We start from the raw sequence: 26,932 nt of genomic DNA on the forward strand, positions 1-26,932 counted from the left end.
TGCGCTATCTCTGCAGTCTGAGCAGTGCGCTATCTCTGCAGTCTGAGCAGTGCGCTATCTCTGCAGTCTGAGCAGTGCGCTATCTCTGCAGTCTGAGCAGTGCGCTATCCCTGCAGTCTGAGCAGTGTGCTGTCTCTGCAGTCTGAGCAGTGCGCTATCCCTGCAGTCTGAGCAGAGCGCTGTCTCTGCAGTCTGAGCAGTGCGCTATCCCTGCAGTCTGAGCAATGCGCTATCCCTACAGTCTGAGCAGTGCGCTGTCTCTGCAGTCTGAGCAGTGCGCTATGCCTGCAGTCTGAGCAGTGCGCTGTCTCTGCAGTCTGAGCAGTGCGCTATCCCTGCAGTCTGAGCAGTGCGCTATGCCTGCAGTCTGAGCAGTGCGCTGTCTCTGCAGTCTGAGCAGTGCGCTGTCTCTGCAGTCTGAGCAGTGGGCTATGCCTGCAGTCTGAGCAGTGCGCTATGCTTGCAGTCTGAGCAGTGCGCTATGCTTGCAGTCTGAGCAGTGCGCTATGCTTGCAGTCTGAGCAGTGCGCTATCTCTGCAGTCTGAGCAGTGCGCTATCTCTGCAGTCTGAGCAGTGCGCTATCTCTGCAGTCTGAGCAGTACGCTATCCCTGCAGTCTGAGCAGTGCGCTGTCTCTGCAGTCTGAGCAGTGCGCTATCCCTGCAGTCTGAGCAATGCGCTATCCCTGCAGTCTGAGCAGTGCGCTGTCTCTGCAGTCTGAGCAGTGCGCTATGCCTGCAGTCTGAGCAGTGGGCTATGCCTGCAGTCTGAGCAGTGCTCTATCCCTGCAGTCTGAGCAGTGCGCTGTCTCTGCAGTCTGAGCAGTGCGCTATCCCTGCAGTCTGAGCAATGCGCTATCCCTGCAGTCTGAGCAGTGCGCTGTCTCTGCAGTCTGAGCAGTGCGCTATGCCTGCAGTCTGAGCAGTGGGCTATGCCTGCAGTCTGAGCAGTGCGCTATGCTTGCAGTCTGAGCAGTGCGCTATGCTTGCAGTCTGAGCAGTGCGCTATGCTTGCAGTCTGAGCAGTGCGCTATGCTTGCAGTCTGAGCAGTGCGCTATGCTTGCAGTCTGAGCAGTGCGCTATCTCTGCAGTCTGAGCAGTACGCTATCCCTGCAGTCTGAGCAGTGCGCTGTCTCTGCAGTCTGAGCAGTGCGCTATCCCTGCAGTCTGAGCAATGCGCTATCCCTGCAGTCTGAGCAGTGCGCTGTCTCTGCAGTCTGAGCAGTGCGCTATGCCTGCAGTCTGAGCAGTGGGCTATGCCTGCAGTCTGAGCAGTGCTCTATCCCTGCAGTCTGAGCAGTGCGCTGTCTCTGCAGTCTGAGCAGTGCGCTATCCCTGCAGTCTGAGCAATGCGCTATCCCTGCAGTCTGAGCAGTGCGCTGTCTCTGCAGTCTGAGCAGTGCGCTATGCCTGCAGTCTGAGCAGTGGGCTATGCCTGCAGTCTGAGCAGTGCGCTATGCCTGCAGTCTGAGCAGTGCGCTATGCCTGCAGTCTGAGCAGTGCGCTATGCCTGCAGTCTGAGCAGTGCGCTATGCCTGCAGTCTGAGCAGTGCGCTATGCCTGCAGTCTGAGCAGTGCGCTATGCCTGCAGTCTGAGCAGTGCGCTATGCCTGCAGTCTGAGCAGTGCGCTATGCCTGCAGTCTGAGCAGTGCGCTATGCCTGCAGTCTGAGCAGTGCGCTATGCCTGCAGTCTGAGCAGTGCGCCATCTCTGCAGTCTGAGCAGTGCGCCATCTCTGCAGTCTGAGCAGTGCGCTATCTCTGCAGTCTGAGCAGTGCGCTATCTCTGCAGTCTGAGCAGTGCGCTATCCCTGCAGTCTGAGCAGTGCGCTGTCTCTGCAGTCTGAGCAGTGCGCTATCCCTGCAGTCTGAGCAATGCGCTATCCCTGCAGTCTGAGCAGTGTGCTGTCTCTGCAGTCTGAGCAGTGCGCTATGCCTGCAGTCTGAGCAGTGCGCTATCTCTGCAGTCTGAGCAGTGCGCTATCCCTGCAGTCTGAGCAGTGCGCTGTCTCTGCAGTCTGAGCAGTGCGCTATCCCTGCAGTCTGAGCAGTGCGCTGTCTCTGCAGTCTAAGCAGTGCTCTATCCCTGCAGTCTGAGCAGTGAGCCATCCCTGCAGTCTAAGCAGTGCGCTGTCTCTGCAGTCTGAGCAATGAGCTATCCCGGCAGTCTCAGCAGTGCGTTATCCCGGCAGTCTGAGCAATGCGCTATCTCTGCAGTCTGAGCAATGCGCTGTCTCAGGATTGTGATGAAAAGTTCAACAGGTCATGATTTCTCTGTTTGGGAGCCAAATAAATGAATGAATAAATAAATAAATAAATCTAGATTTTCAACCCTAACATGGAATTAAGACTACGAGAGTCTAGGAAGGTCCTACCGTTATTTAGGATTTGTTTGACAAATCCAATTATTTATATCATACATTTATTTTTACTTCAGGCTTGATTTAAGTGTTTAGGACATTTTTTGCCTTGGAACTCCATTGCTAAAAAAAAACAAAAAAAAAAATAAGCAGATTTTTAAGTGAAACGGACCAGAATAAAAGAATTTTAATAAACGGTTAAGGCAATGCAGGGGGAAGCAGGGAAATGGATCAAATGGAAAACTGAAAGACTCCCAGCTGCAAGAGAGGGACAAAGACGCCACATGTCGGAATCATTTCACATTATAAATACTGCAATCAGGAGCCGTGACTTCCTCATCTGCTGGAGAAGTCTTCCACTACGGCGCAAGTACATGAAACACCGCTCCGCAACATGCAACCTCAGCACCTCCGCTCACTGGGTGAAACACATTAGATGTGAACTCCACTGGGGAGAAATTAATGGGAAATGAGTCGCTCGCTAAATGGCTTTGATTTGCAGAGCACAGTGTATTTTCATAACAATACACCATATCTGATGCGCACTCGCTGTTCCAGTCTGCACCTTAGTCACCAGGGCTGCCATCACAAATGTCTGGGCCCCATACTGGGCTAACCTACAGTGTTTTTGGTTTTAAATGTCTTTTTGTTTGCAGCTTCCAGGATGCGGTTGGTACAGTTGGTTGCGAAAGTATTCGCCCCCCTTGAAGTTTTCCACATTTTGTCATATTACTGCCACAAACATGAATTCATTTTATTGGAATTCCACATAAAAGACCAATACAAAGTGGTGTACACGTGAGAAGTGGAACGAAAATAATACATGATTCCAAACATTTTTTACAAATAAATAACTGCAAAGTGGTGTGTGCATAATTATTCGGCGCCCTTTGATCTGAGTACAGTCAGTTGCCTATAGACATTGCCTGATGAGTGCTAATGACTAAATAGAGTGCACCTGTGTGTAATCTAATGTCAGTACAAATACAGCTGCTCTGTGAGGGCCTCAGAGGTTGTCTAAGAGAATATTGGGAGCAAAAACACCGTGAAGTCCAAAGAACACACCAGACAGGTCAGGGATAAAGTTATTGAGAGATTTAAAGCAGGCTTAGGCTACAAAAAGATTTCAAAAGCCTTAAACATCTCACGGAGCACTGTTCAAGCGATCATTCATAAATGGAAGGAGTATGGCACAACTGTAAACCTACCAAGACAAGGCCATCCACCTAAACTCACAGGCCGAACAAGGAGAGCGCTGATCAGAAATGCAGTCAAGAGGCCCATGGTGACTCTGGATGAGCTGCAGAGATCTACAGCTCAGGTGGGAGACTCTGTCCATAGGACAACTATTAGTCATGCACTGTACAAAGTTGGCCTTTATGGAAGAGTGGCAAGAAGAAAGGCATTGTTAACAGAAAGCATAAGAAGTCCTGTTTGCAGTTTGCCACAAGCCATGTGTCCCACAGCAACCACGTGGAAGAAGGTGCTCTGGTCAGATGAGACCAAAATTGAACTTTTTGGTCAAAATGCAAAATGATATGTGTGGCGGAAAACTAACACTGCACATCACTCTGAACACACCATCCCCACTGTCAAATATGGTGGTGGCAGCATCATGCTCGGGGGGTGCATCTCTTTAGCAGGGACAGGGAAGCTGGTCAGAGTTGATGGGAAGATGGATGGAGCCAAATACAGGGCAAACTTGGAAGAAAACCTCTTGGAGACTGCAAAAGACTTGAGACTGGGGTGGAGGTTCACCTTCCAGCAGGACAATGACCCTAAACATAAAGCCAGGGCAACAATGGAATGGTTTAAAACAAAACACATCTATGTGTTAGAATGGCCCAGTCAAAGTCCAGATCTAAATCCAATCAAGAATCTGTGGCAAGATCTGAAAACTGCTGTTCACAAACGCTGTCCATCTAATCTGACTGAACTGGAGCTGTTTTGCAAAGAAGAATAGGCAATGATTTCAGTCTCTAGATGTGCAAAGCTGGTAGAGACATACCCTAAAAGACTGGCAGCTGTAATTGCAGCAAAAGGTGGTTCTACAAAGTATTGACTCAGGGGGCCGAATAATTACGCACACCCCACTTTGCAGTTATTTATTTGTAAAAAATGTTTGGAATGATGTATGATTTTCGATCCACTTCTCATGTGTACACCACTTTGTATTGGTCCTTCACGTGGAATTCCAATAAAATTGATGCTTGCTTGTGGCAGTAATGTGACAAAATGTGGAAAACTTCAAGGGGGCCGAATACTTTTGCAACCCACTGTAGGTGAGTGGTTAGGGAGGGGACCAAGTGGGGGTTGTACCTGCACATGGTGTCCCTGCTAGTGACATAATCCATGATTACGTCCGGCTGAAGCCTCCCACCTGAATGCTGCTGCAATTCCTGCTAGATTTAACACGGCAGGCAAAGAGTGTATACCATTACACTTGATTGGCTGATAGGCTGCCTGCTGACCAGATAAAGGTAGGAATGTGCTAGCTGGGAGTGCGCATTTGCTTTTTGTGTGTGTTGCTGTCAGCATTCAGTTTAGACTTAGAGGCAGTGTGGGTGATTTTCCTGGTGGTGAGAGTTCCAGGGCTCACCTGTACCTCCCTTTAGCTATCACATGGTGGTTTAGGGGTCCCAGCCAGTGGCAGAGCCCGGGACCCCTGACAGTCGTGTGAACCAGTGTTTGTGGTTTCAAACCTACAGGAAATCAGCAGCACGGCAGGCAGAGGCTGGAATGCAGAGTTTCTCAGCATGATGCTCCGCCCCCTATGCCTTCCGTGCCGCCACTTTTGAAGTTTGGGGAGAGAGGATGGAGGCAAGCGAGCATCACATCCTGTTGTGCGTGTCTCCAGTGGCCAGCCACTCCTCCAGCACAAGGAGCATTACTGTGGCTGGCTCTGCATGGTCCGGCCATAGACTGCAGTCGGGGCCGGTGTGTGTACGTGGCACTGTTTGCTCGGCCCAGACTTGCTCGGGCCCCGTACGCCACTCCCCCCTGTGACGCCCTGAAGGCGGCCCTGTTAGTCACCTTGCTGCTGGTGCACCTCCTGCTCTTTTTAACAATAGTACAGGTCAATTCTTAGTTAATGTGCCAGTCAAATTCATATGTAACATCAATAAAGTCCCACATATTCAACAACATGAAGTCCTTTTCTCCCTTTGCAGATGTTTCATGGTCCCTCCTCTTGCATATCACAGTACACCTCCAGCACACCCAATCAGAAGCCGCACACCAGATGCCATGACCATCAAGGTCTAGTAGCCCATTGGGGATATTCCCAGGTCACCCCCAACCTCCACGATCAGATACAATCCACTTCCTATTCCACCTTCAGTATCCCATTCATGGCCAATGTGATAACCTCAAATAAAAACCTCTCATAGTGTAATACTGTAAAACTATGTAATTGCATGATAGGGGTTTTATGTATGGGCTCTCCCCTGTTCAAGAGGCCTCGGGCTGACTCCTCCTGATGTGCTGTCCTCACACTGTATGGTTGTCTGTCACGCGCACAGCTTCCATCTCACCGCTTCCCAACACAGCTCACCTCACTAGTACTTGTGCACTGCCACATCCAGGGCCCGCCCCTTCCATGTCACCGCTTCCCAACACAGCTTGCTTCACTAGTACTTGTGCACTGCCACATCCAGGGCCCACCCCTTCCATGTCACCGCTTCCCAACACAGCTTGCTTCACTAGTACTTGTGCACTGCCACATCCAGGGCCCGCCCCTTCCATGTCACCACTTCCCAACACAGCTTGCTTCACTAGTACTTGTGCACTGACACATCTGGAGTCCGCCCCTTCCATGTCACCGCTTCCCAAAACAGCTTGCTTCACTAGTACTTGTGCACTGACACATCTGGAGTCCGCCCCCTCCATCTCACCACTTCCCAACACAGCTTGCTTCACTAGTACTCGTGCACTGCCACATCCGGGGTCCACCCCCCCCACCTCACCGCTTCCCAACACAGCTTGCTTCACTAGTACTCCCACACTGCCCCATCCGGGGTCCGCCCTAACAGTTTCGTTATAAAATAACTTGTCAGGGTATTTGCTCGCCAGCTTTGCTCGACAGAACCAATTATTTGTCTCATACGTTTATTTTTACTTCAGGCTTGATTTAAGTGTTCAGGACGTTATTTGTCTCCGAACTCCATTGGTAAAAAAAACTCAGGAGATTTTTACACAAAACGGACCAGAATAAAATAAATTTTAATAAATGGTTGCAGCAAAGCAGAAGGAACCAGGGAAATAGATCAATTGGAAAACTGAAAGACTCCCAGCTGCAAGAGAGGGACAAAGACGCCACATGTCGGAATCATTTCACATATAAATACTGCAATCAGGAGCCGTGACTTCCTCATCTGCTGAAGAAGTCTTCCACTACGGCGCGAGGACAAGAAATGCCGCTCCGCAACATGCAACCTCAGCATCTCCGCTCACTGGGTAAAACACTCTGTTAGGATGTGAACTGCACTAGGGAGGAATTAATAGGAAATTCATAGCTCGCTAAACGGCTTTAATTTGCAGAGCGGAGTGTATTTTCATGCCAAACAGAAGTAGTTTCTGAGGGCGGCGCTGCCAATCGCACCGCAGATCTCGTCCACCACTGTTATTTGAGGCATGCTTGGCTGACAGTTTAAAAGCTTTCCATTACTTCTGCTGCCATTACCGTATCAAGTTCAATTGCACAGAAGCATACTTCTATGGACTGTGAATGTGATATTAAAGTCAACAAATTTTACTGCGTTATCCTGAAAATTTACAACATGACTCAGTGCCCGGTAACCAGGCTGTCCTTGGGAGTGAATAGGAAGAAGATTAGTTCAGCTCGGTAGAGGCGGATTGCCTGGAAAGCATAAAGTAAGGGAAGGTGAAGGCAAGACGTGGAAAGGAAACGTTAGCAAAGAAAGAGACACGGGGCTTGATTCATTAAGCTGCTAAACCAGCGCAGCTAAATGTGAAGGAGCAGTTGCTATGCACGCCTTACATAGCAATGTGAGTTGCTATGTAAGGAGCGAGCCTTCGTTAGTTACATGCATTGCTTACATAGCAACGCGTGTAACTTTAAAAGCGGGTGGTTCCTGTGAAGTATAGTGACGTTTCACTAGCAGCCGCTACTATGTTAATTAACATAGTAGTTGTCGCTAGGGAAGTATCATTGTTGCGATACTTCACAGGAACAACCCACATTTAACGTTGCACACGTTGCTATGTAAACAACGCGCTGCTATGTAAGGCGTGCATAGCGGACACTCCTTCACAGCAGCACAGCTTAAAAGTGAACCTCCGGACTAAAAATCTACTCAGTAGAACTGAAAAGGCTTGGTGTTTCTTTCACAGTTTCACAGCATCAGAACTTTGTTTTTCTTACCAAAGCATCATTTTTAGCTGCATTTTAGCTAAGCTCCACCCATCAAATAATTTTTTCCCTGATGCTGTGCAGAGCATGATGGGATTACCTATGTTGTTATTCACATTACCTAGCAACTGGGAAAGGTGCTCAGGACACAGGACAGTTGGAACTGTGTCTCATGCTCCCTGTCACCGCCTTTCAACCGAAAAGATGGCTGCCATCATGAAATCAAACATTTGCCTGTTCTTTTAAAACAGGGTGGGTAAGAGATTATATTACCTATCTATTTTAATTAACATAACTAATGTAACTTAATGACAGTATGTTTGTTTAGGCTGGAGTTCCTCTTTAATGATTCAAGTCCATAAAGAGCAGAGAGATGATGGAAGGATAAGATGGTAGGATTTACCTGTCCACCCTGATATCGCTCCCTCTGTCAGATGACGCTTCTTACACTGTCAGCCATCTAATTATAAACGTCTCCCCTATCTATTGTACAGCTCTATTATTATTATTATTATTATTGATTTATAAAGCGCCAACATATTCCGTGGCGCTGTACAAAGTATGAAACAAACATGGGGTACATAATAATACAGACAATGGTGTACACCAATATACAAGATACATAATTAGTGACAAAATACTAAGAATGATACAAAATACAAATTATAGAATTGGTAATGACAGTGATAAAATTAACATGATGAATAAAATGTATAATGGTTACCAAGACACAAAAGGGGGAGAGAGCCCTGCCCTTGCGAGCTTACAATCTAAAGGGAATGGTGGGGGGGGGGAACAGGAGGAGGGGTAGTATGCAGCAAATATATAGAGGCTTTGTGTTTTAGGATACCTAGTAGGAGTGCAATTTAGTCTTAGTACAAAGGGAAGTGGCCTAAGGTAGAGCATACGCTTGTCGGAACAAGTGTGTTTTTAGAGAGCGTTTAAAGGTAACAAAGGTTGGCGAGTGACGGATGTGTTGTGGGAGGGCATTCCAGAGGAGGGGTGAAGCGCGTGCGAAGTCTTGTAAACGTGAATGTGAGGAGTTGATTCTAGAGGAGGACAACAGAAGATCATGTGCCGATCTGAGATTGCGATTGGGTTTGTATCTGGAGATTAATGAGGATATTGTGAGGAAACGCGGAAAAGCCGCCGTCTCTCGAGGTGAGGCGGCTGTTTCCGCGTCCAGCATGGCGTCACAACGCGGAAAAAACGCTGCATGCCGCATGGGCAGTGCGGCGGAATCCGCATTGGTAACGGCGGAATCCACATCAGAGGCGACCCCCGCATTAGATACATTGCAAAACAGTACTGGTGTGGCTGGGACTGATAGTCCACCAAGATTTAGACTTACACGCGCGCGAGCACAGAGGCAGAGTTTAAATAGCAGTTAGAAGGGTGTCGGCTGACCAGCTGGGTCAGCTGACAAATTCCACTGCTCCCATTGGACCAGCAATTAGGGAGGTCCTGGAAAGGTCCTAGAGTATATATACTGCTGGTTGTTCACTTGCTCCTTGTCTGGCGTTGCGTTCACATATGTGGGAGCACCCAGATCCGTAGTCAGATCCGTTAGTGTGCCGGGACCAGCTGGAGCTGTAATCCTACACTAAGCTAGATTCTGTTGATAGCTAAAGTACTAGTTTGATTGTGATTATCTGTTATGACTTTTGCCTGCCTTGACTATCCTCCTGAACTCTGATCTTGCACCTCGATATTTCTGATACTCTGTTGCCGAACCCCGGCTCGTTCCTTGACTCTGCTTCTGCCTCCTGATTTTGTACCCCGATATTTCTGATACCCCGTTGCTGAACCCTGCCTGTACTTTGACTCTGCCTTTGCCTCCTGATCCTGTACTTTATCTGTCCGTGTGTGTACGACCTGGCTTGTCCGACCTCGAGAACCGACCTTACCGTTAGAGGCGGTTCCTCGCTCTGTTAGTGATCCTTCCTCCTGAGGGTCACTTTCAGATATCCCTTCCTACTGTCAGACTCCTCCCGTCTTGGAGAGCTCAGGTCTGCGGAAGGAATCTGTGCAGTACTCCTTACTGCATTGAGGCCTTGTCCTCTTAGTGTTACAGTTACACCAAACACTACACTCTACTCGGGTGATCAGAGGTTAGTTTGTATATCGGATTATCGGTGAGACTGCAGTTCACTTATAATCTGGTATATATCTGTATTTCCGGTGATACTGCAGATCCCCGGTAATCAGATACTCTCTGCACCCACCGATCGTTACAGAACGCCAGACCAAAAAACAAAATGGACGCAAACACTGGTCGTCTGGGTATGCTTGCCACTTCGGTGGATAACCTCCATCAAGCACTGGGCCAGCACAAAGCTTTGATTGATGCCCTTTCAGGCTCTGTGCAAACCCTCCAGACGTCAGTTGATTCAGTGCGATCCCCTCCTAGTGATGACATACGTATGCCTGTACCTGATAAATTTTCCGGCCACAAGTCTGACTTCCGGAATTTCAAGAGTAGAGTGTTGTCATACTTCGAGTTAAGACCCCGATCCTCGGGGACTGAGACCCAACGGGTCATTTTCATTAAAACACTGTTAACTGGTGATTCCCAGTCCTGGGCATACAACCTGTCCCCCACTTATTTAGCTCTGACCTCAGTCGAGGGATTTTTTAAGGCTATGGCCGTAATATACGACGACCCTGACCTTGCGGCAACTTCAGAGCGGAAGCTCAAACTTTTGCGGCAAGGCAGAGGGTCGGTCGAGGATTACGCAGCAGAATTTCGTAGGTGGTCTGTTACCGCCAGATTCGACAATTTTGCTCTGATGGATTATTTTCTATCTGGGTTGTCGGAGGAGGTCTCTGATTTGATGCTAACCTTACCCGAGCCCACAACAGTCGATGAGGCCATATCATCGGCCATCAGAGTCGATCGTCGACTACGCCATCAGAGGCAGACTAGGGGCAGTCACCGGGTCAGGGTGACTTCGTATGTGGCACCTTCTGGTACGCCCGCAGTAACGGCATCTCCACCGGTGTCACCCTCTCCAGCCTCACCACCACCCGAACCCATGCAAATTGGTCGATCAAGATTGACCCAGGTGGAACGTAGGCGGAGAATAACAGAACAACTGTGCCTGTATTGTGCAGAAGCAGGGCACAGGGTGCGAAACTGCCCTAACAAGTCGGGAAACGGGTCTGCCTAGGAGTAGTGGGGGGTGACACCCTAGGCACTTCATTCTCACCCCAAAAAGAGAAGAAGTTACTTCTCCCCTGTACTATTACGTGGGATGATAAGTCTGTGGACACTGAAGCTTTTATTGACTCTGGCTCAGCGGCCAATTTTATGAACCTTGAATTTGCTCGGGAGTTGGGTATTCCTCTCACTCCAGTAAGTCCCCCCCATTCAGGTAACGGCAGTAGACGATTCCCCGCTGCAACGGGATCGTCCCCTGTCTCAGACTCCGCAGGTGAGGGTCACGATAGGGGTATTGCATGGGGAACAGCTACAGTTTTTCGTTTTGAACAAGTCAACCTCCACTATTATCTTAGGCATGCCTTGGTTACAGGCCCACTCTCCACAAATCGACTGGGCCACGGGTCAGGTAACCAGATGGTCTGATCATTGTCACCAACAGTGTCTAGGAAAGGTGACATTGGGTCAGACCAAGGTGTACGTGGAGGGTGTTCCCGAGGTGTATTCCGATTTTTCTGATGTCTTTTGTCCCAAGTCTGCTGATCAATTACCTCCTCATCGCCCGTTCGATTGCCCCATTGATCTCCGTGCTGGTTGTATGCCCCCTAGGGGTCACCTGTATAACTTGTCCGGTCCCGAGAAGTTGGCCATGCAGGAGTACATTCGTGACAACCTGGCCAAGGGGTTTATTCGGCCCTCTCGGTCACCTGCTGGGGCCGGTTTCTTTTTCGTTAAGAAAAAAGACGGGGGTCTTCGACCTTGTATCGACTACCGAGGTCTCAATAAAATCACGGTGAAGAATCGCTATCCGTTACCATTGATAGACGACTTATTCACGCAGGTCACGACTGCAAAGATCTTTTCTAAGTTAGATCTGAGGGGAGCATACAACCTAATCCGCATTAGAAGGGGCGATGAATGGAAGACGGCCTTTAACACACCCGACGGGCATTACGAATACTTGGTGATGCCCTTCGGGTTGTGCAATGCGCCCGCCGTCTTCCAGGAACTAATCAATGAGGTATTCCGGGAGGTATTGGGTAAATTCGTACTGGTATACCTCGATGATATATTAATTTATTCCAATAACCTCCCCGAACACAGGGTCCATGTGAAATTCGTCCTAAACAAATTAAGACAGCATAGACTCTACGCCAAGTTAGAAAAGTGTATTTTTGAGGTGACATCCGTCACGTTTCTGGGGTATGTGATTTCTACCTCAGGTCTGTCAATGGACCCTGCTAAAGTCACAGCTGTCCTAGAATGGCCGCAACCTGTGGGCCTGAAAGCCCTCCAGAGATTCCTGGGTTTTGCAAATTATTATAGGAGGTTTATAAAAGGGTACTCCACGATCATTGCACCCCTTACCAGTCTCACAAAAAAGGGGGCAGATACTACCCACTGGTCTCCGGAGGCTCAGAATGCATTTTCTAGTCTGAAAAAATTGTTTTGTTCCGCACCAATCCTGAGACATGTCGACACCGCTTATCCGTTCATTGTTGAGGTCGATGCCTCGGAGGTCGGGGTAGGGGCTGTGCTGTCTCAGCGATCAGGGTTACAGGGAAGACTACACCCCTGTGCGTACTTTTCCCGTAGGTTCTCTCCGGCGGAGAGAAACTACGATATAGGCAACAGAGAGCTCCTGGCCATTAAATTGGCATTTGAGGAGTGGCGCCACTGGTTGGAGGGGGCAGAGCACACGATCACTGTTTACACCGACCACAAGAACTTGAGTACATCGAGGGGGCTAAGAGGCTTAGTCCCCGTCAGGCCCGGTGGTCCTTGTTTTTTACGAGATTCAGGTTTATAATCACATACACTCCAGGTAGCAAAAACATCAAGGCAGATGCCCTCTCCAGGTGTTTCGAACCTGAGACAGCACAGCCTTCCACTCCTGAATCCATCCTTCCGCAGAAACTGGTGTTAGCCGCCACAGAGTCTTGGGAAGAGTGGACAGAGATCTTGGGTCCCTTTCAGCAGGAGGTTCCTGAAGGGAAAGCCGAAGGGGTCTTGTTCATACCACTACCATTCCGGTTACAGGTTCTGCAACTCTTTCACGCCCATAAGAATGCTGGTCATCCTGGAGCTGCCAGAACGCAGGATCTGATTGCCAGGTGTGCTTGGTGGCCTTCCTTGGCAACAGATTGCAAGGAGTATGTTAGGGAGTGTGCGGTGTGCGCCCAGAGTAAGCCCTCCCGGCTGGCACCTGTAGGAAGGTTGCAGCCTTTGCCCACCCCGAGTGAGCCATGGACCCACTTGTCCATGGATTTTGTGGGGGAATTGCCCAGGTCTGAAGGCATGTCGGTCATTTGGGTGGTAGTCGACCGGTTTAGCAAAATGGCCCATTTTGTGCCCCTGAAAGGACTCCCCTCGGCTCAAGAACTGGCTGAATTGTTTATCATTCACATCTTCCGGCTGCATGGCATTCCGGAAGACATCGTGTCTGATAGGGGAGTCCAGTTTGTGTCTGGATTCTGGAGGGCATTTTGCCACCAAATGGGCATGAAATTGTCTTTCTCGTCAGGCTACCACCCACAGACCAATGGGCAGACAGAACGCATTAACCAATCCCTGGAGCAATTTCTGAGATGCTACGTTGCTGAGGCGCAGAGTGACTGGGTGAAATTTTTGCCCTTCGCGGAATTCGCTCAAAATAATTTAAAGAATTCCTCGTCGGGGTTTTCCCCATTTCAGATTGTAACAGGGAGGTCACCCAAATTTTCCCCTTTTCCAGTTGTCTCGTCTCCATTTCCAGCACTGGAAGATTGGCAGAGATCACTCAGGGACAATTGGGGAATTGTTAAGGGGAATTTACAGAAGGCGTTCCAGAGTCAGAAGGGTCAAGCAGATAAGAGACGGTCCGTGGAATGGAAGTTTCGGCCAGGGGATCTAGTCTGGGTGTCCACACGTCACTTGACCCTGAAGCAGCCATCTGCCAAACTGGGTCCCAGGTTTGTGGGCCCATTCTCCGTGACCAAGAAGATTAATAATGTTACTTATTCCATTGACCTTCCCACCAGCATGCGGGGGGTGAGGTCCTTCCACGTGTCCCTTCTTAAACCAGCAGTCCAGGTGGGTCCTACTCCTCCTCCTCCCGTGTTGGTGGATGCCCAACCCGAGTACGAAGTGGAGAAGATCATAGATTCACGTACTGTACAGAACTCGGTACAGTACCTCGTACATTGGAAGGGGTACGGGATTGAGGAGAGGCAATGGGTACCTAGGAACCGCATGCATGCGGACGAGTTAGTGAAGGAATTTCATGCTGTACATCCCGAGAAGCCTGGTGGGAGTTGTCCGGAGTCCACTCCTCGGGAGGGGGGTACTGTGAGGAAACGCGGAAAAGCCGCCGTCTCTCGAGGTGAGGCGGCTGTTTCCACGTCCAGCATGGCGTCACAACGCGGAAAAAACGCTGCATGCCGCATGGGCAGTGCGGCGGAATCCGCATTGGTAACGGCGGAATCCACATCAGAGGCGACCCCCGCATTAGATACATTGCAAAACAGTACTGGTGTGGCTGGGACTGATAGTCCACCAAGATTTAGACTTACACGCGCGCGAGCACAGAGGCAGAGTTTAAATAGCAGTTAGAAGGGTGTCGGCTGACCAGCTGGGTCAGCTGACAAATTCCACTGCTCCCATTGGACCAGCAATTAGGGAGGTCCTGGAAAGGTCCTAGAGTATATATACTGCTGGTTGTTCACTTGCTCCTTGTCTGGCGTTGCGTTCACATATGTGGGAGCACCCAGATCCGTAGTCAGATCCGTTAGTGTGCCGGGACCAGCTGGAGCTGTAATCCTACACTAAGCTAGATTCTGTTGATAGCTAAAGTACTAGTTTGATTGTGATTATCTGTTATGACTTTTGCCTGCCTTGACTATCCTCCTGAACTCTGATCTTGCACCTCGATATTTCTGATACTCTGTTGCCGAACCCCGGCTCGTTCCTTGACTCTGCTTCTGCCTCCTGATTTTGTACCCCGATATTTCTGATACCCCGTTGCTGAACCCTGCCTGTACTTTGACTCTGCCTTTGCCTCCTGATCCTGTACTTTATCTGTCCGTGTGTGTACGACCTGGCTTGTCCGACCTCGAGAACCGACCTTACCGTTAGAGGCGGTTCCTCGCTCTGTTAGTGATCCTTCCTCCTGAGGGTCACTTTCAGATATCCCTTCCTACTGTCAGACTGACTCCTCCCGTCTTGGAGAGCTCAGGTCTGCGGAAGGAATCTGTGCAGTACTCCTTACTGCATTGAGGCCTTGTCCTCTTAGTGTTACAGTTACACCAAACACTACACTCTACTCGGGTGATCAGAGGTTAGTTTGTATATCGGATTATCGGTGAGACTGCAGTTCACTTATAATCTGGTATATATCTGTATTTCCGGTGATACTGCAGATCCCCGGTAATCAGATACTCTCTGCGCCCACCGATCGTTACAGATATGTACCGGGGAGAGAGATCGTGCTTTATAAAGTTTAATAATAATATTCCATGTGATTTAACTGATCATGTTATCCTAACGAGCTGTCTACAGTGTGTTTCTGGGTAACGTGCAAAAAATTTGCATTTTTTGAGCCCAGAGTGCGTACTTTGTTACAAGGCTGGCATTATACAATGGACATACAGAAGAAGTAAAGAGAAACTCCGACCAAGAATTGAACTTTATCTCAATCAGTAGCTGATACCCCCTTTTATATGAGAAATCTACCGTATTACTTTTCACAAACATACCATCAGGGGGCGCTGTATGACTGATATTGTGGTGAAACCCCTCCCACAAGAAACTGAGGACCATGGTACTCCTGGCAGTTTCCTGTCTGTAAACCTTGTTGCATTGTGGGAAATAGCTGTTTACAGCTGTTTCCAACTGCCAAAAAAGCATGCAGCAGCTACATCACCTGCCAACAGTAAAAATGTCACCATGTGATAAATGTCATAATGTAAATCAGGGATTTAAAAGACTTTACAATGGGCAAACACTGACTAAATCATTTATACATAATTATTGTAAAAATGAAGCACTTTTTTATTACATTATTTTCACTGGAGTTCCTCTAAGTTTTTTTCTTAACCACTTGAGGACTGCAGTGGTAAACCCCCCTGAAGACCAGGGCAAATTCAACTAAATGGGCCACTGCAGCTTTAAGGCATAGCTGCAGGCCCGTACAACTCAGCACACAAGTGATTCCCCTCACCTTTTCTCCCCACCAACAGAGCTCTCTGCTGGTGGGGTCTGATCCCCCCCCCCCCCCCCCCTCTGTTTGTTTTTTTATATAAATATTTGTTTTTTTTTTTTAATTAAAATATGCTGCGCTTGTATGTGCTGTCCCCCTGCTCCCTCCCCCCAGCCAGCCAATGACGCGATCGTCTGTCATAGGCTTCAGCCTATGAGAGCCGATCGCTCTCTTGTCCCGTGTCACACGGCTGTCCCCAGTACAGCGCTGCTCAGAGACTGAAGGCGGGGCGGAGCTCCACCCCCAAGCAGAAGATGCACGCGCAGCCTGCGCGCGATCTCCTGCAAACTGCAGCCCCAGGACTTGACGCCAATTGGCGTTAAGCAGTCCTGGGGCCGCGGCCACGCCCGTGGGCGTTACGCGGTCTTCAAGTAGTTAAAGAGACACTGAAGTCTCGAAAAAAACATCTGTGTTTCATATGCTAGCCCTACCTAAATCATTGCATTCCCGCCGCTGTAATCTGTCTAAATCCCCCCTAACTTCCCCCTCCCTCTCCCCCGCAAAATCCACGACTTTCTTGGTTGTGGATTTTGCTGCTATAGGAGGCAGAGCTATGAGCCGCAGCTCTGCCTCCTTACGCGTCAATCAGCGGCGTATCTCCGCCCTTCTCAGTGAAGGAAGACTGAGAAAGGCAGGGGAGAGGCGGCGATCCGGGCTGACAGACACGCTGAGTGGCAGAGCTGCGGCTCATAGCTCTGCCTCTCACGGAAGCGTTGCCCGGATTGCCCCCAGGGAGTTTGGGGGAATTTAGATAGAATAGGGTGGTTTAGGTAGGGCAAGCGTATTAAACACATTTTTTAAATAAAAAGATGTTTTTCTTGAGACTTCGGAGTCTCTTTAAAGTGTACCTGAGACGAGAAGTGTCCCAGGTACTATACTTACAGAGGAACTGTCACGAAAATCTTGAAATTTAAAACACATACAAATAAGAAGTACATTTCTCCCAGAGTAAAATGAGCCATAAATTACTTTCCTCCTATGTTGCTGTCACTTACAGTAGGTAGTAGAAATCTGACATTACCAACAGATTTTGGACTAGCCCATCATCTCATAGGGGGGTTCTCTGGGTTTTCTTTATTTTTAAAAGCACTTAGTGAATGGCAGTTGCTCAGTCCAACTGCCAAAATAGTGTGCAGCGAGCAGGGAGGCTGTCCAGCAGCTTTGTATTTATCATTTTCAGGAAATGTCTTTATAAAGAATAAAGGCCATGCTGAGAATCTCCCATGAAGAGATGGACTAGCCCAAAATCTGTCGGTAATGTCAGATTTCTACTACCTACTGTAAGTGACAGCAACATAGGAGAAAAGTCATTTATGGCTCATTTTACTCTGGGAGAAATGTACTTTCTATTTGTATGAGTTTTAAATTTTAAGATTTTCGCGACAGTTCCTCTTTAAGGCCGCTTGTCCCTCGCCATCTCCCCGGGTGGCTCTGGTTACCTGCAATTCAGCCTGAAAGCCTGGCTGAGTTTCACTTCGTTGCGCATGCATGGCCCGGGGCGCATGCCCCTGTCGTGATCCCGCGTGTGGGAGTGTTCTGCGCTTGTGTAGTACTACTGGTGCACAGGACGTGCAGAATGCTCGCAGGGATGGGAACGCGATGGGGGAACGTGTCTGGGGCGCTGCACATGCGTGACTCGGCCAAGCTTAATGTTAGCCCATTAAATCTTTCCTCTCCCTGATTTCAATTCTGAAATGTATCACAGATGGCGTCATCCTTAGTACTGACAGGTGATCTTAGCGGACTGTTTGTTTACAAAAAGTTCTATGCACAGAGGGAGATACTGCTTGTTTGGCAGTTGGATACAACCATATTTCCCACAATGCAACGAGGTTCACAGAAAGAAAACCATCATGGCCATGGCCCTGACATCACACTGTGGGAGGGGTTTCACCACAATATCAGCCACACAGATGCCCCCGATGATCTATAAGGATTTCATGTGGAAAAGAGGGTATCAGCTACTGATTGGGATGAAGTTCAATCCTGGGTTAAAGTTCCTATTTAAGCATGTATGGATGCAGTAAGAACAATTCCCCCTATCACTAGCATGCCTCCAATGGCTCTGCTCATAGTTCACGTGATCTCTCCATATGCAGAAGCAACAGCCTTTTCCATGTAAACGGAGGCATTTCAAAAACTCCGACAGATGGCAAATGGCATAAGAAATAAAATAGCTGCAATTTATGATGGAATCGGTTAAGTGACAAAGGCATGTTGTGACACTAATCAAACACTTAGGGAAATGACGGTGAAAGAGATTATGAATTAGTCTCTTGAGCGGCTTCTTCTTCCCACACTGACATGATTAGTCTGAAACTGGATAGAAACCACATCAAAGGTTAAATGGTGTTCAGCTGGTAGTTAGGGACTCTTATGGAACAATATAGTCCCTTATCACAGAACCATATAAGGATAGTCTTCCATATATGGAATGCCAGAAGATCCGGCACAATATTAATAGGCTAAACATACTCCATGGAGAAGTACAAAAGAAATTGGAGACAGAAACTAAATGGACCCTACGCTAGCAGTGAAAGTTCTACCATAGCAACGTATGCATTCATAGAACTCAACAGCATTTGGGACCAAGATGTGGACCAACTACCCTCTTATCAAGGCCACACAGGCCTTAACCCATTGGCAGCTTCAATAGAGTTCAAAAGAGTTACCACGTTTGAGATAAGCGCACTGCTTCTGACCTTAGTCGGCAGAACTAGTCGTGCTGTAAATTATTGGAATGCTTTGATCTCTCTCTACCAGCAGAAAATGTAGAAACTAAAAAGCAGAAGTCCTCTGTTATTGCCTCACACTGCCCCCTAGTGACACGTGGCTATAAATACACATTACAGCAGTACTATTAAGAAGCAGGGAAATGTAACAAATAAAAATAAATAAAAGTGCTAAAATAAATAGGCCAGGAGCGCTTGCAAGCCTCTAGATAAATTTGCTGCTAAAGGGTTCAATGACTATTATCAAGAAAGCATGTAAAATCCAAAAAACAAGTGTATTAGTTGTACATTTGTCCCAGAGTGAAATGCACTATAAATTATTTTTTTTCCTATGTTCCTGTCATTTACAATAGGCAGTAGAAATGTGACAGATCTGACAGATTTTGGACTAATCCATCTCCTCAAGGGGGGTTTTCTCAAAAACACTCCCTGGATGGCAGTGGCACACTACAACTGACAGAATAGTGTGCATAGGAGGAGACTGGATTTCCAATGTAAAGGTCTTTTCCAAATATTGCCTTTGAAAAGAATTTAAAAAAATATTGAGAATGCTTCTTGAGGAGATTAGCTAGCACAAAATCTGGCAGATTTATACTAGCTTCTGTAAATGAGAGCTACATAGGAAAATATGCATCAATGGTGCATTTTACTTGGAGACAAATGTAGAACTTGTACACGTGTATTTTAAATTTCATCATAGTTGTACTTTACACCTCACACCTAGGTTAAGACATACAGAAAATACATTTTGCCATTTTTTTTCCGAATTGCGTGCGATCAGTAAATCATCATATAAATCCATCCCAAGATCGCACACCGCAAGAATGGAAGGTGGACAATCAAAAAGGTTCCACCCAATAAAGCTCTGCACACTAAAATGTTCACTAAACATCTACTAGAGTAAAGACAAACTCTGTACAGAATTGTCTTCTCTCCGATGCCTTGAGAAAGGGGATCCCTGGTGGCCACGAAACGATCTTCAGTAAATGGCCAGAGTCTTCTTTTGTTATGTGAGAATAAATGGATGTTTTATGGACGGTATAGTATGCGGACCTTTGTGGATACTGCAGACACATTTATGACTTATTGCCGTTTCCACTAACGCAACACGATTTTTTAAGAACTGCAAATGCACTGCTTGCTGCATTTTTTGTGCTTACATATAGCTCCATCTAGTATAAGTGAATGGGGCTTTTCAATGGCAGAATGTAGAATAGTAAACATGCAAAAGAGTTCCACACTGCTGCAACTCTAATTATGCACGGAGTCATCCAGCCAACACCTGGATCCACCAAAAGTGCAATGTCCAACCAAATAAAAGAAGCAACTGGGTCTCCAGCTGGATTTGGGCGTGGTAGACCCATTTATTCAAAGAGTGTCACATGCAAAAGCACAATGTTTCGGTCTATTCAGGCCCGGATTTACACCACAGGAGCCTATAGGCACAGATGTCCTGGCACCCTGGATTTTGCCCTCCATGAACCTACAAACACACCGCCAAACTGCATCGCAAATGTGCTGGCTGGCCCAGCTGTCACTTCTCCATTAATCCCCGTGCCCGTCATAGCTACAGGTGTCCCTTAGCATTAGGTAGCCAGAGGTACCCTCAGTATTAAATAGCTAGTGGTGCCCCCGACTGAAGGGAGATCTCGTCAGTGGAATGCAGAGAGCTGGCTATGTAACCTCTCATTTATGCTCTGCTTGGGACTCTGCATAGGGAAGGAGGGATGGAGGCACTCGGGGAGGGGAGGGAGCTGCCTTTCCATCATCAGGCGCCTGTAGGCAAGTGTCTGCAATGCCTTATAGTAAATCCGGGGTCTATTCAACCTTTCTCAAGTACTCCCTCAAGCCCTTGAGACCATAACATTGTGCTTTTGTACTGTGGCACTCTTTTAATAAAATGGCCTACTAGGCCCAAATTCAGCTGGAGGTTCAGTTCCGTTTCTGGTTTGAGAATACAGAATAGCACAATGATCACCTCACGATACATAAATGTTTGCTATAGTAAAAATATGCTCTCACTGGTATATTTTGATGAAGCAGAGTGGTCTGTACACATAGATAGGCTCTCAGTATAACAAGTTAGAACTCTTCACTGAATAAAATGTGCAGAGATAGATCATACACTACCATCAGGAAATGACGTTTACTTACAACAGAGAGGAACACAGAGAGACAACAGGAAATCCCAATACCATAGAGGTCATTGCAGCACTTTGCATAGACAGTGACATCTTGCAGTTGCTTTAATATACTGCAGTTTAGCTAATAATGTTGTTACTACCAACACATTTGTCATAAGGATCCATATTTAGCCCATTGTCCAAGATTGGAGACAATAAAAATACTTAGACCACTTTTACACGGACAGCTGAACCGTGCACTTTTTCACTTACTTGGACACAACGAGCGTCAGATTCATAGATAAAAGGTGTGACCATCTCACTATATCACACAGAGTACTAAGGGCAGTTCATGGCTGACCTGAATCTTGTGAGTATCCATCTTACTCATAATACACTTAACTCCATCGTGCGGATTGGTCAGCTCTCCTTGTTTACCTGTGTATCAGAGCTGTATGGAAGAATAGATTGCGCTGTGCCCATAAAACACGCCTCTTTCACCCTTCTGGCCCGCCCTTGTATCCTATTTACCTCCTTCTCTGCCTCTCAGATCTCGCACATGTGCGCCTGCGCCGCTTCACTACAGTCCTCAGCAGCGAGATCTGAGAGGCGGGAACAGGATAGGGCGTATCACCCGGCATCAATGACACCCACCGTATAAGAGGACTCATGACTTTTCAGATGATTTTTAAGGGTTAAAAAGTCCTATACACCAGAATATACAGTAACTGTGTCAGTGAAAGAAATAAGAAGGGCTAATAACGAAAACCAGTAAAAAAAAAGAACAGAAAATAGTGGCATGCAATCCATTCTCCAGTGGATTTTGTAACCATATGAGGTAACCACCAAGTTTATCAATAAGACCACTGGCATAAAATCAATAACATTCCAGCAGTGACAGAAAGGTTACAATGTATGGAATGCGTAGGCTGGAATACCCCCGGGACACCGAGCCCCCCTGTCCTATTGATCATACGCCGCGCTCTGCGCCTCACATGACCTGATTCTCAGAAAGATACGCATCTCCCAGGATGACCTGGATGCTGATTAGAGGAACTAAACTCAAATATGCCCTGAATATTACAAAGTCTGATTTATCGGTTTCCCCGAGACTCAAAAGGTTCCTAGAATTCTGCTATTTATTCCTCTCCTTAGCTGGGAGTCGGTGACCGCGCTGACATTCATCTTCTTCACCAGAAAATGAAGCACATTGGATGTCACAGGTATTATACAGATAGTTCTGAGAAAATAAAGATGAACAGATCTCGTTGATACTTTGGCCCTGATTCTCTAAATGACGATAACATTTTCCTACGCAGATAGCACACAGCTATTTTACTGGAGTGTACGGCAGCAATGTAATATGTACGCATTGCTTCTATAACACCCGTTATGCAATTCATGTAATGCGCATAATACTAGCAATGTGCACACTGTGTATGTGATGCAAGTTGCAATATGTGCGTAACACGTTACGTTGCTGGCATACACGCCCGAAAAATTGCAGTGTGCCATCTGTGCAAGGCATCCTTACCATTGTTCAGTTAATCAGGACCCTTGCGTGGTAAAAAAAAAATCCAAAAACTAAAAACAGTTTAGTACAAATACATATTTAACCATTTCACAACTGAGGGGTTTTACCCCCGAAACACCAGCGCGATTTTTCCCTTTCAGCGCTGCTTCCATTCCAGTATTGATGTACTATGATTGGTTATTGGGGACTGGAGAGTCCCCATAACCAATCATTGTACTGCAGAGCCGGGGTGTGTGCGCGCGCGCGCGGGTCGCACGATCGTGCGCTGCACGTTTGTTTACCTTACATTGTTTTGTATGAAGACGGCTTCTGTTTGAAGCCGTCTTCATTCTACTCGCAATCGGTGAGGCTAATTGGATTTAGGAACGCTTGTTCCTAACATCCAATTAGTCACCTGCTGTGCGGGCTGGCTGGAGTGTGTGCGAGAGTTCCCCGCCCACTCCCAGCCAGTAAACAAACAAGTGCGCCTTTCTCCGTCCCTGGGGGTGAAGCGGTGCGCAGAGGGACGGAGAAATTTAGCACTGGGGGGGTGAAGTGGTTAAAGAGAAACTGTAGACAGGGACCCTAAACTGCTGGATATGCGAAACCAGCGGAGGCCCACTGCTGCACATTCTTTGGAATTGCTCACAGGCTGGTTCCCTTCTGGCACACGATAGAGAAACTGATAGAAATAACATTAAATAAAGAGGATCTGTGGTGAAAATAACATGGTTATTAAAATTGCTTATTGTTTTACAATATTAATTTATAAATTATTTAGTCAGAGTTCGCCCATTGTAAAATCTTTCATCACCCTGATATACATTGTGAAGTGTATCACAGTTGGCAACATCTTTAATCCTGTCAGGTGATCTCTGTGGAATGTTTGTTTCTGAGAATTCCACAGCAAGTGAAAATAGCACCTAGGGCCATATGCAATTCACTTTTTCTCCTGCGTTATCTCCTGGGAGATAACTTTCATATTCTCTTTAAAATAACTTTTAAGCATTTTACAATTTAAAACATACCGAAAAGTTGGTGAAAAAGTACTTTCTAGCTTGCTGGTGGTTTAAAATACATTTTATGACAATATGTGAAAATATCAACTTGGAGAAAACTAAGGTGAAAATGTGAATTGCATATGGGCCCTAGTCTCCCTGAATGCTCAGTTCACTTTTGCCTCCAAGGCATCTCTGACCCCGTGAGGCATGTACTCCACCACAAGAAGATGCGCTATGGTTTTGGCATGGACTCCAAAAGAAGGTGCCATGTGGTATTGGCATGGACTTCACAAGAAGGTGCCATGTGGTATTGGCATGAACTTCACAAGAAGGTGCCATGCGGTATTGGCATAAACTTCACAAGAAGGTGCCATGTGGTATTGGCATAAACTTCACAGGAAGGTGCCATGTGGTATTGGCATGAACTTCACAAGAAGGTGCCATGTGGTATTGGCATGGACTTCACAAGAAGGTGCCATGTGGTATTGGCATGAACCTCACAAGAAGGTGCCATGTGGTATTGGCATGAACTTCACAAGAAGGTGCCATGTGGTATTGGCATGCACTTCACAAGAAGGTGCCATGTGGTATTGGCATGAACTTCACAAGAAGGTGCCATGTGGTATTGGCATGGACTTCACAAGAAGGTGCCATGTGGTATTGGCATGGACTTCACAAGAAGGTGTCCTGTGGTATTGACATGGACTTCACAAGAAGGTGCCATGTGGTATTGGCATGAACTTCACAAGAAGGTGCCATGTGGTATTGACATGAACTTCACAAGAAGGTGCCATGTGGTATTGACATGAACTTCACAAGAAGGTGCCATGTGGTATTGGCATGGACTTCACAAGAAGGTGTCCTGTGGTATTGGCATGGACTTCACAAGAAGGTGCCATGTGGTATTGACATGAACTTCACAAGAAGGTGCCATGTGGTATTGGCATGAACTTCACAAGAAGGTGCCATGCGGTATTGGCATGAACTTCACAAGAAGGTGCCATGCGGTATTGGCATGAACTTCACAAGAAGGTGCCATGTGGTATTGGCATGGACTTCACAAGAAGGTGCCATGCGGTATTGGCATGAACTTCACAAGAAGGTGCCATGTGGTATTGGCATGAACTTCACAAGAAGGTGCCATGTGGTATTGGCATGGACTTCACAAGAAGGTGCCATGTGGTATTGGCATGAACTTCACAAGAAGGTGCCATGTGGTATTGGCATGAACTTCACAAGAAGGTGCCATGTGGTATTGGCATGAACTTCACAAGAAGGTGCCATGTGGTATTGACATGAACTTCACAAGAAGGTGTCCTGTGGTATTGACATGAACTTCACAAGCAGGTGCCATGTGGAAGTGACATAAACTTCACAAGAAGGTGCCATGGGGTATTGGAATGGACTTCACAAGAAGGTGCCATGTGGTATTGACATGAACTTCACAAGAAGGTGTCCTGTGGTATTGACATGAACTTCACAAGAAGGTACCATGTGGTATTGACATGAACTTCACAAGAAGGTGTCCTGTGGTATTGACATGAACTTCACAAGCAGGTGCCATGTGGAAGTGACATAAACTTCACAAGAAGGTGCCATGGGGTATTGGAATGGACTTCACAAGAAGGTGCCATGTGGTATTGGCATGGACTTCACAAGAAGGTCCCATGTGGTATTGGCATGAACTTCACAAGAAGGTGCCATGTGGTATTGACATGAACTTCACAAGAAGGTGTCCTGTGGTATTGACATGAACTTCACAAGAAGGTGCCATGTGGTATTGGAATGGACTTCACAAGAAGGTGTCCTGTGGTATTGGCATGGACTTCACAAGAAGGTGCCATGTGGTATTGACATGAACTTCACAAGAAGGTGCCATGTGGTATTGGCATGAACTTCACAAGAAGGTGCCATGCGGAATTGGCATGAACTTCACAAGAAGGTGCCATGCGGTATTGGCATGAACTTCACAAGAAGGTGCCATGTGGTATTGGCATGAACTTCACAAGAAGGTGCCATGTGGTATTGGCATGAACTTCACAAGAAGGTGCCATGTGGTATTGGCATGAACTTCACAAGAAGGTGCCATGGGGTATTGACATGAACTTCACAAGAAGGTGTCCTGTGGTATTGGCATGAACTTCACAAGAAGGTGCCATGTGGTATTGGCATGAACTTCACAAGAAGGTGCCATGTGGTATTGGCATGAACTTCACAAGAAGGTGCCATGTGGTATTGGCATGAACTTCACAAGAAGGTGCCATGGGGTATTGACATGAACTTCACAAGAAGGTGTCCTGTGGTATTGACATGAACTTCACAAGAAGGTGCCATGTGGAAGTGACATGAACTTCACAAGAAGGTGCCATGGGGTATTGGAATGGACTTCACAAGAAGGTGCCATGTGGTATTGGCATGGACTTCACAAGAAGGTGCCATGTGGTATTGGCATGAACTTCACAAGAAGGTGCCATGTGGTATTGACATGAACTTCACAAGAAGGTGTCCTGTGGTATTGACATGAACTTCACAAGAAGGTGCCATGTGTTATTGGAATGGACTCCACAAGAAGGTGTCCTGTGGTATTGGCAGGAACTCCACAAGAATGTGGTCTGTGATATTGGGTTGGACTTCACAAGAAGGTGCGGTGTGGTTTTCCCCATCCCCACCAATACGTTAGCAGCAGATGTAAGTCGCAAGAGGAAGCCTCCATGGATTGTTTAGCACATTCCATGTATGATTGATTGGATTGAGATCTAGAGAATTTTGATCTAAAGAATTACATTTTCCTTTGCCTCCAGTCTCCATCTCGCATTGCTCGAGGGTCTAGTTCTGGTGATCACTCAAACAAAGACAGACGGGCTTTGTAACTTATCACATTCTATATGAAAACATCCATTATTACACATCCAGGGAATACAATAACAAACAGGTAACACATTTCAGCCCTTCTGGTCCTCAGTCATAATGACTGATGTCTACAGGGCAGGGGGTGTGAATTGTGTTGCTTGTTGCTGTATTCCCTGGATCTATAATAAATTGCAAGAATCACTAACTTACAATAAAACATACATGTCAAACTCTGGCCCACCATTAAATTTGGCCCCCAAGTGGTTTCCCCACTTGCATTATGATTGGCCCACTCTAGACCACCAGGGAAGATATATTGGAGGTGAAGCCCTAGAACACCGGGGAAGCCAATGGAGGAGGTAGGGTGAAAGCACTAAATACTAGGGAACTGTATAGGGGAAGGCATCTAGACACCAGGGAACTATATAGGGGTGCGACAGGTGACCATTAGACACCAGGAAAGGAGGGGGCCATTAAACACCTGAGAACTTTATAAGTGAGGGAGGTGCCAGTAGACACAGAGGTTGGCCCGCGACTTGGTCCTAGTGTATAATTTTGGCCCACGTATTTGAGTTTGACACCCTTGC

The 26,932-nt window shown here is 47.1% G+C and overlaps 1 protein-coding gene across 3 annotated transcripts in view; it reads right to left on the minus strand.

Moving 5' to 3' along the window:
- Window positions 1-26,932, minus strand: part of AK5 (adenylate kinase 5) — a 390,301-nt gene that overhangs the window by 152,260 nt on the left and 211,109 nt on the right. The gene's annotated exons all lie outside the window — the stretch shown is intronic.

The sequence above is a fragment of the Hyperolius riggenbachi genome, chromosome 6 (genome assembly GCF_040937935.1).
Source record: "Hyperolius riggenbachi isolate aHypRig1 chromosome 6, aHypRig1.pri, whole genome shotgun sequence".
NCBI classification, from domain to species: Eukaryota; Metazoa; Chordata; class Amphibia; order Anura; family Hyperoliidae; genus Hyperolius; species Hyperolius riggenbachi.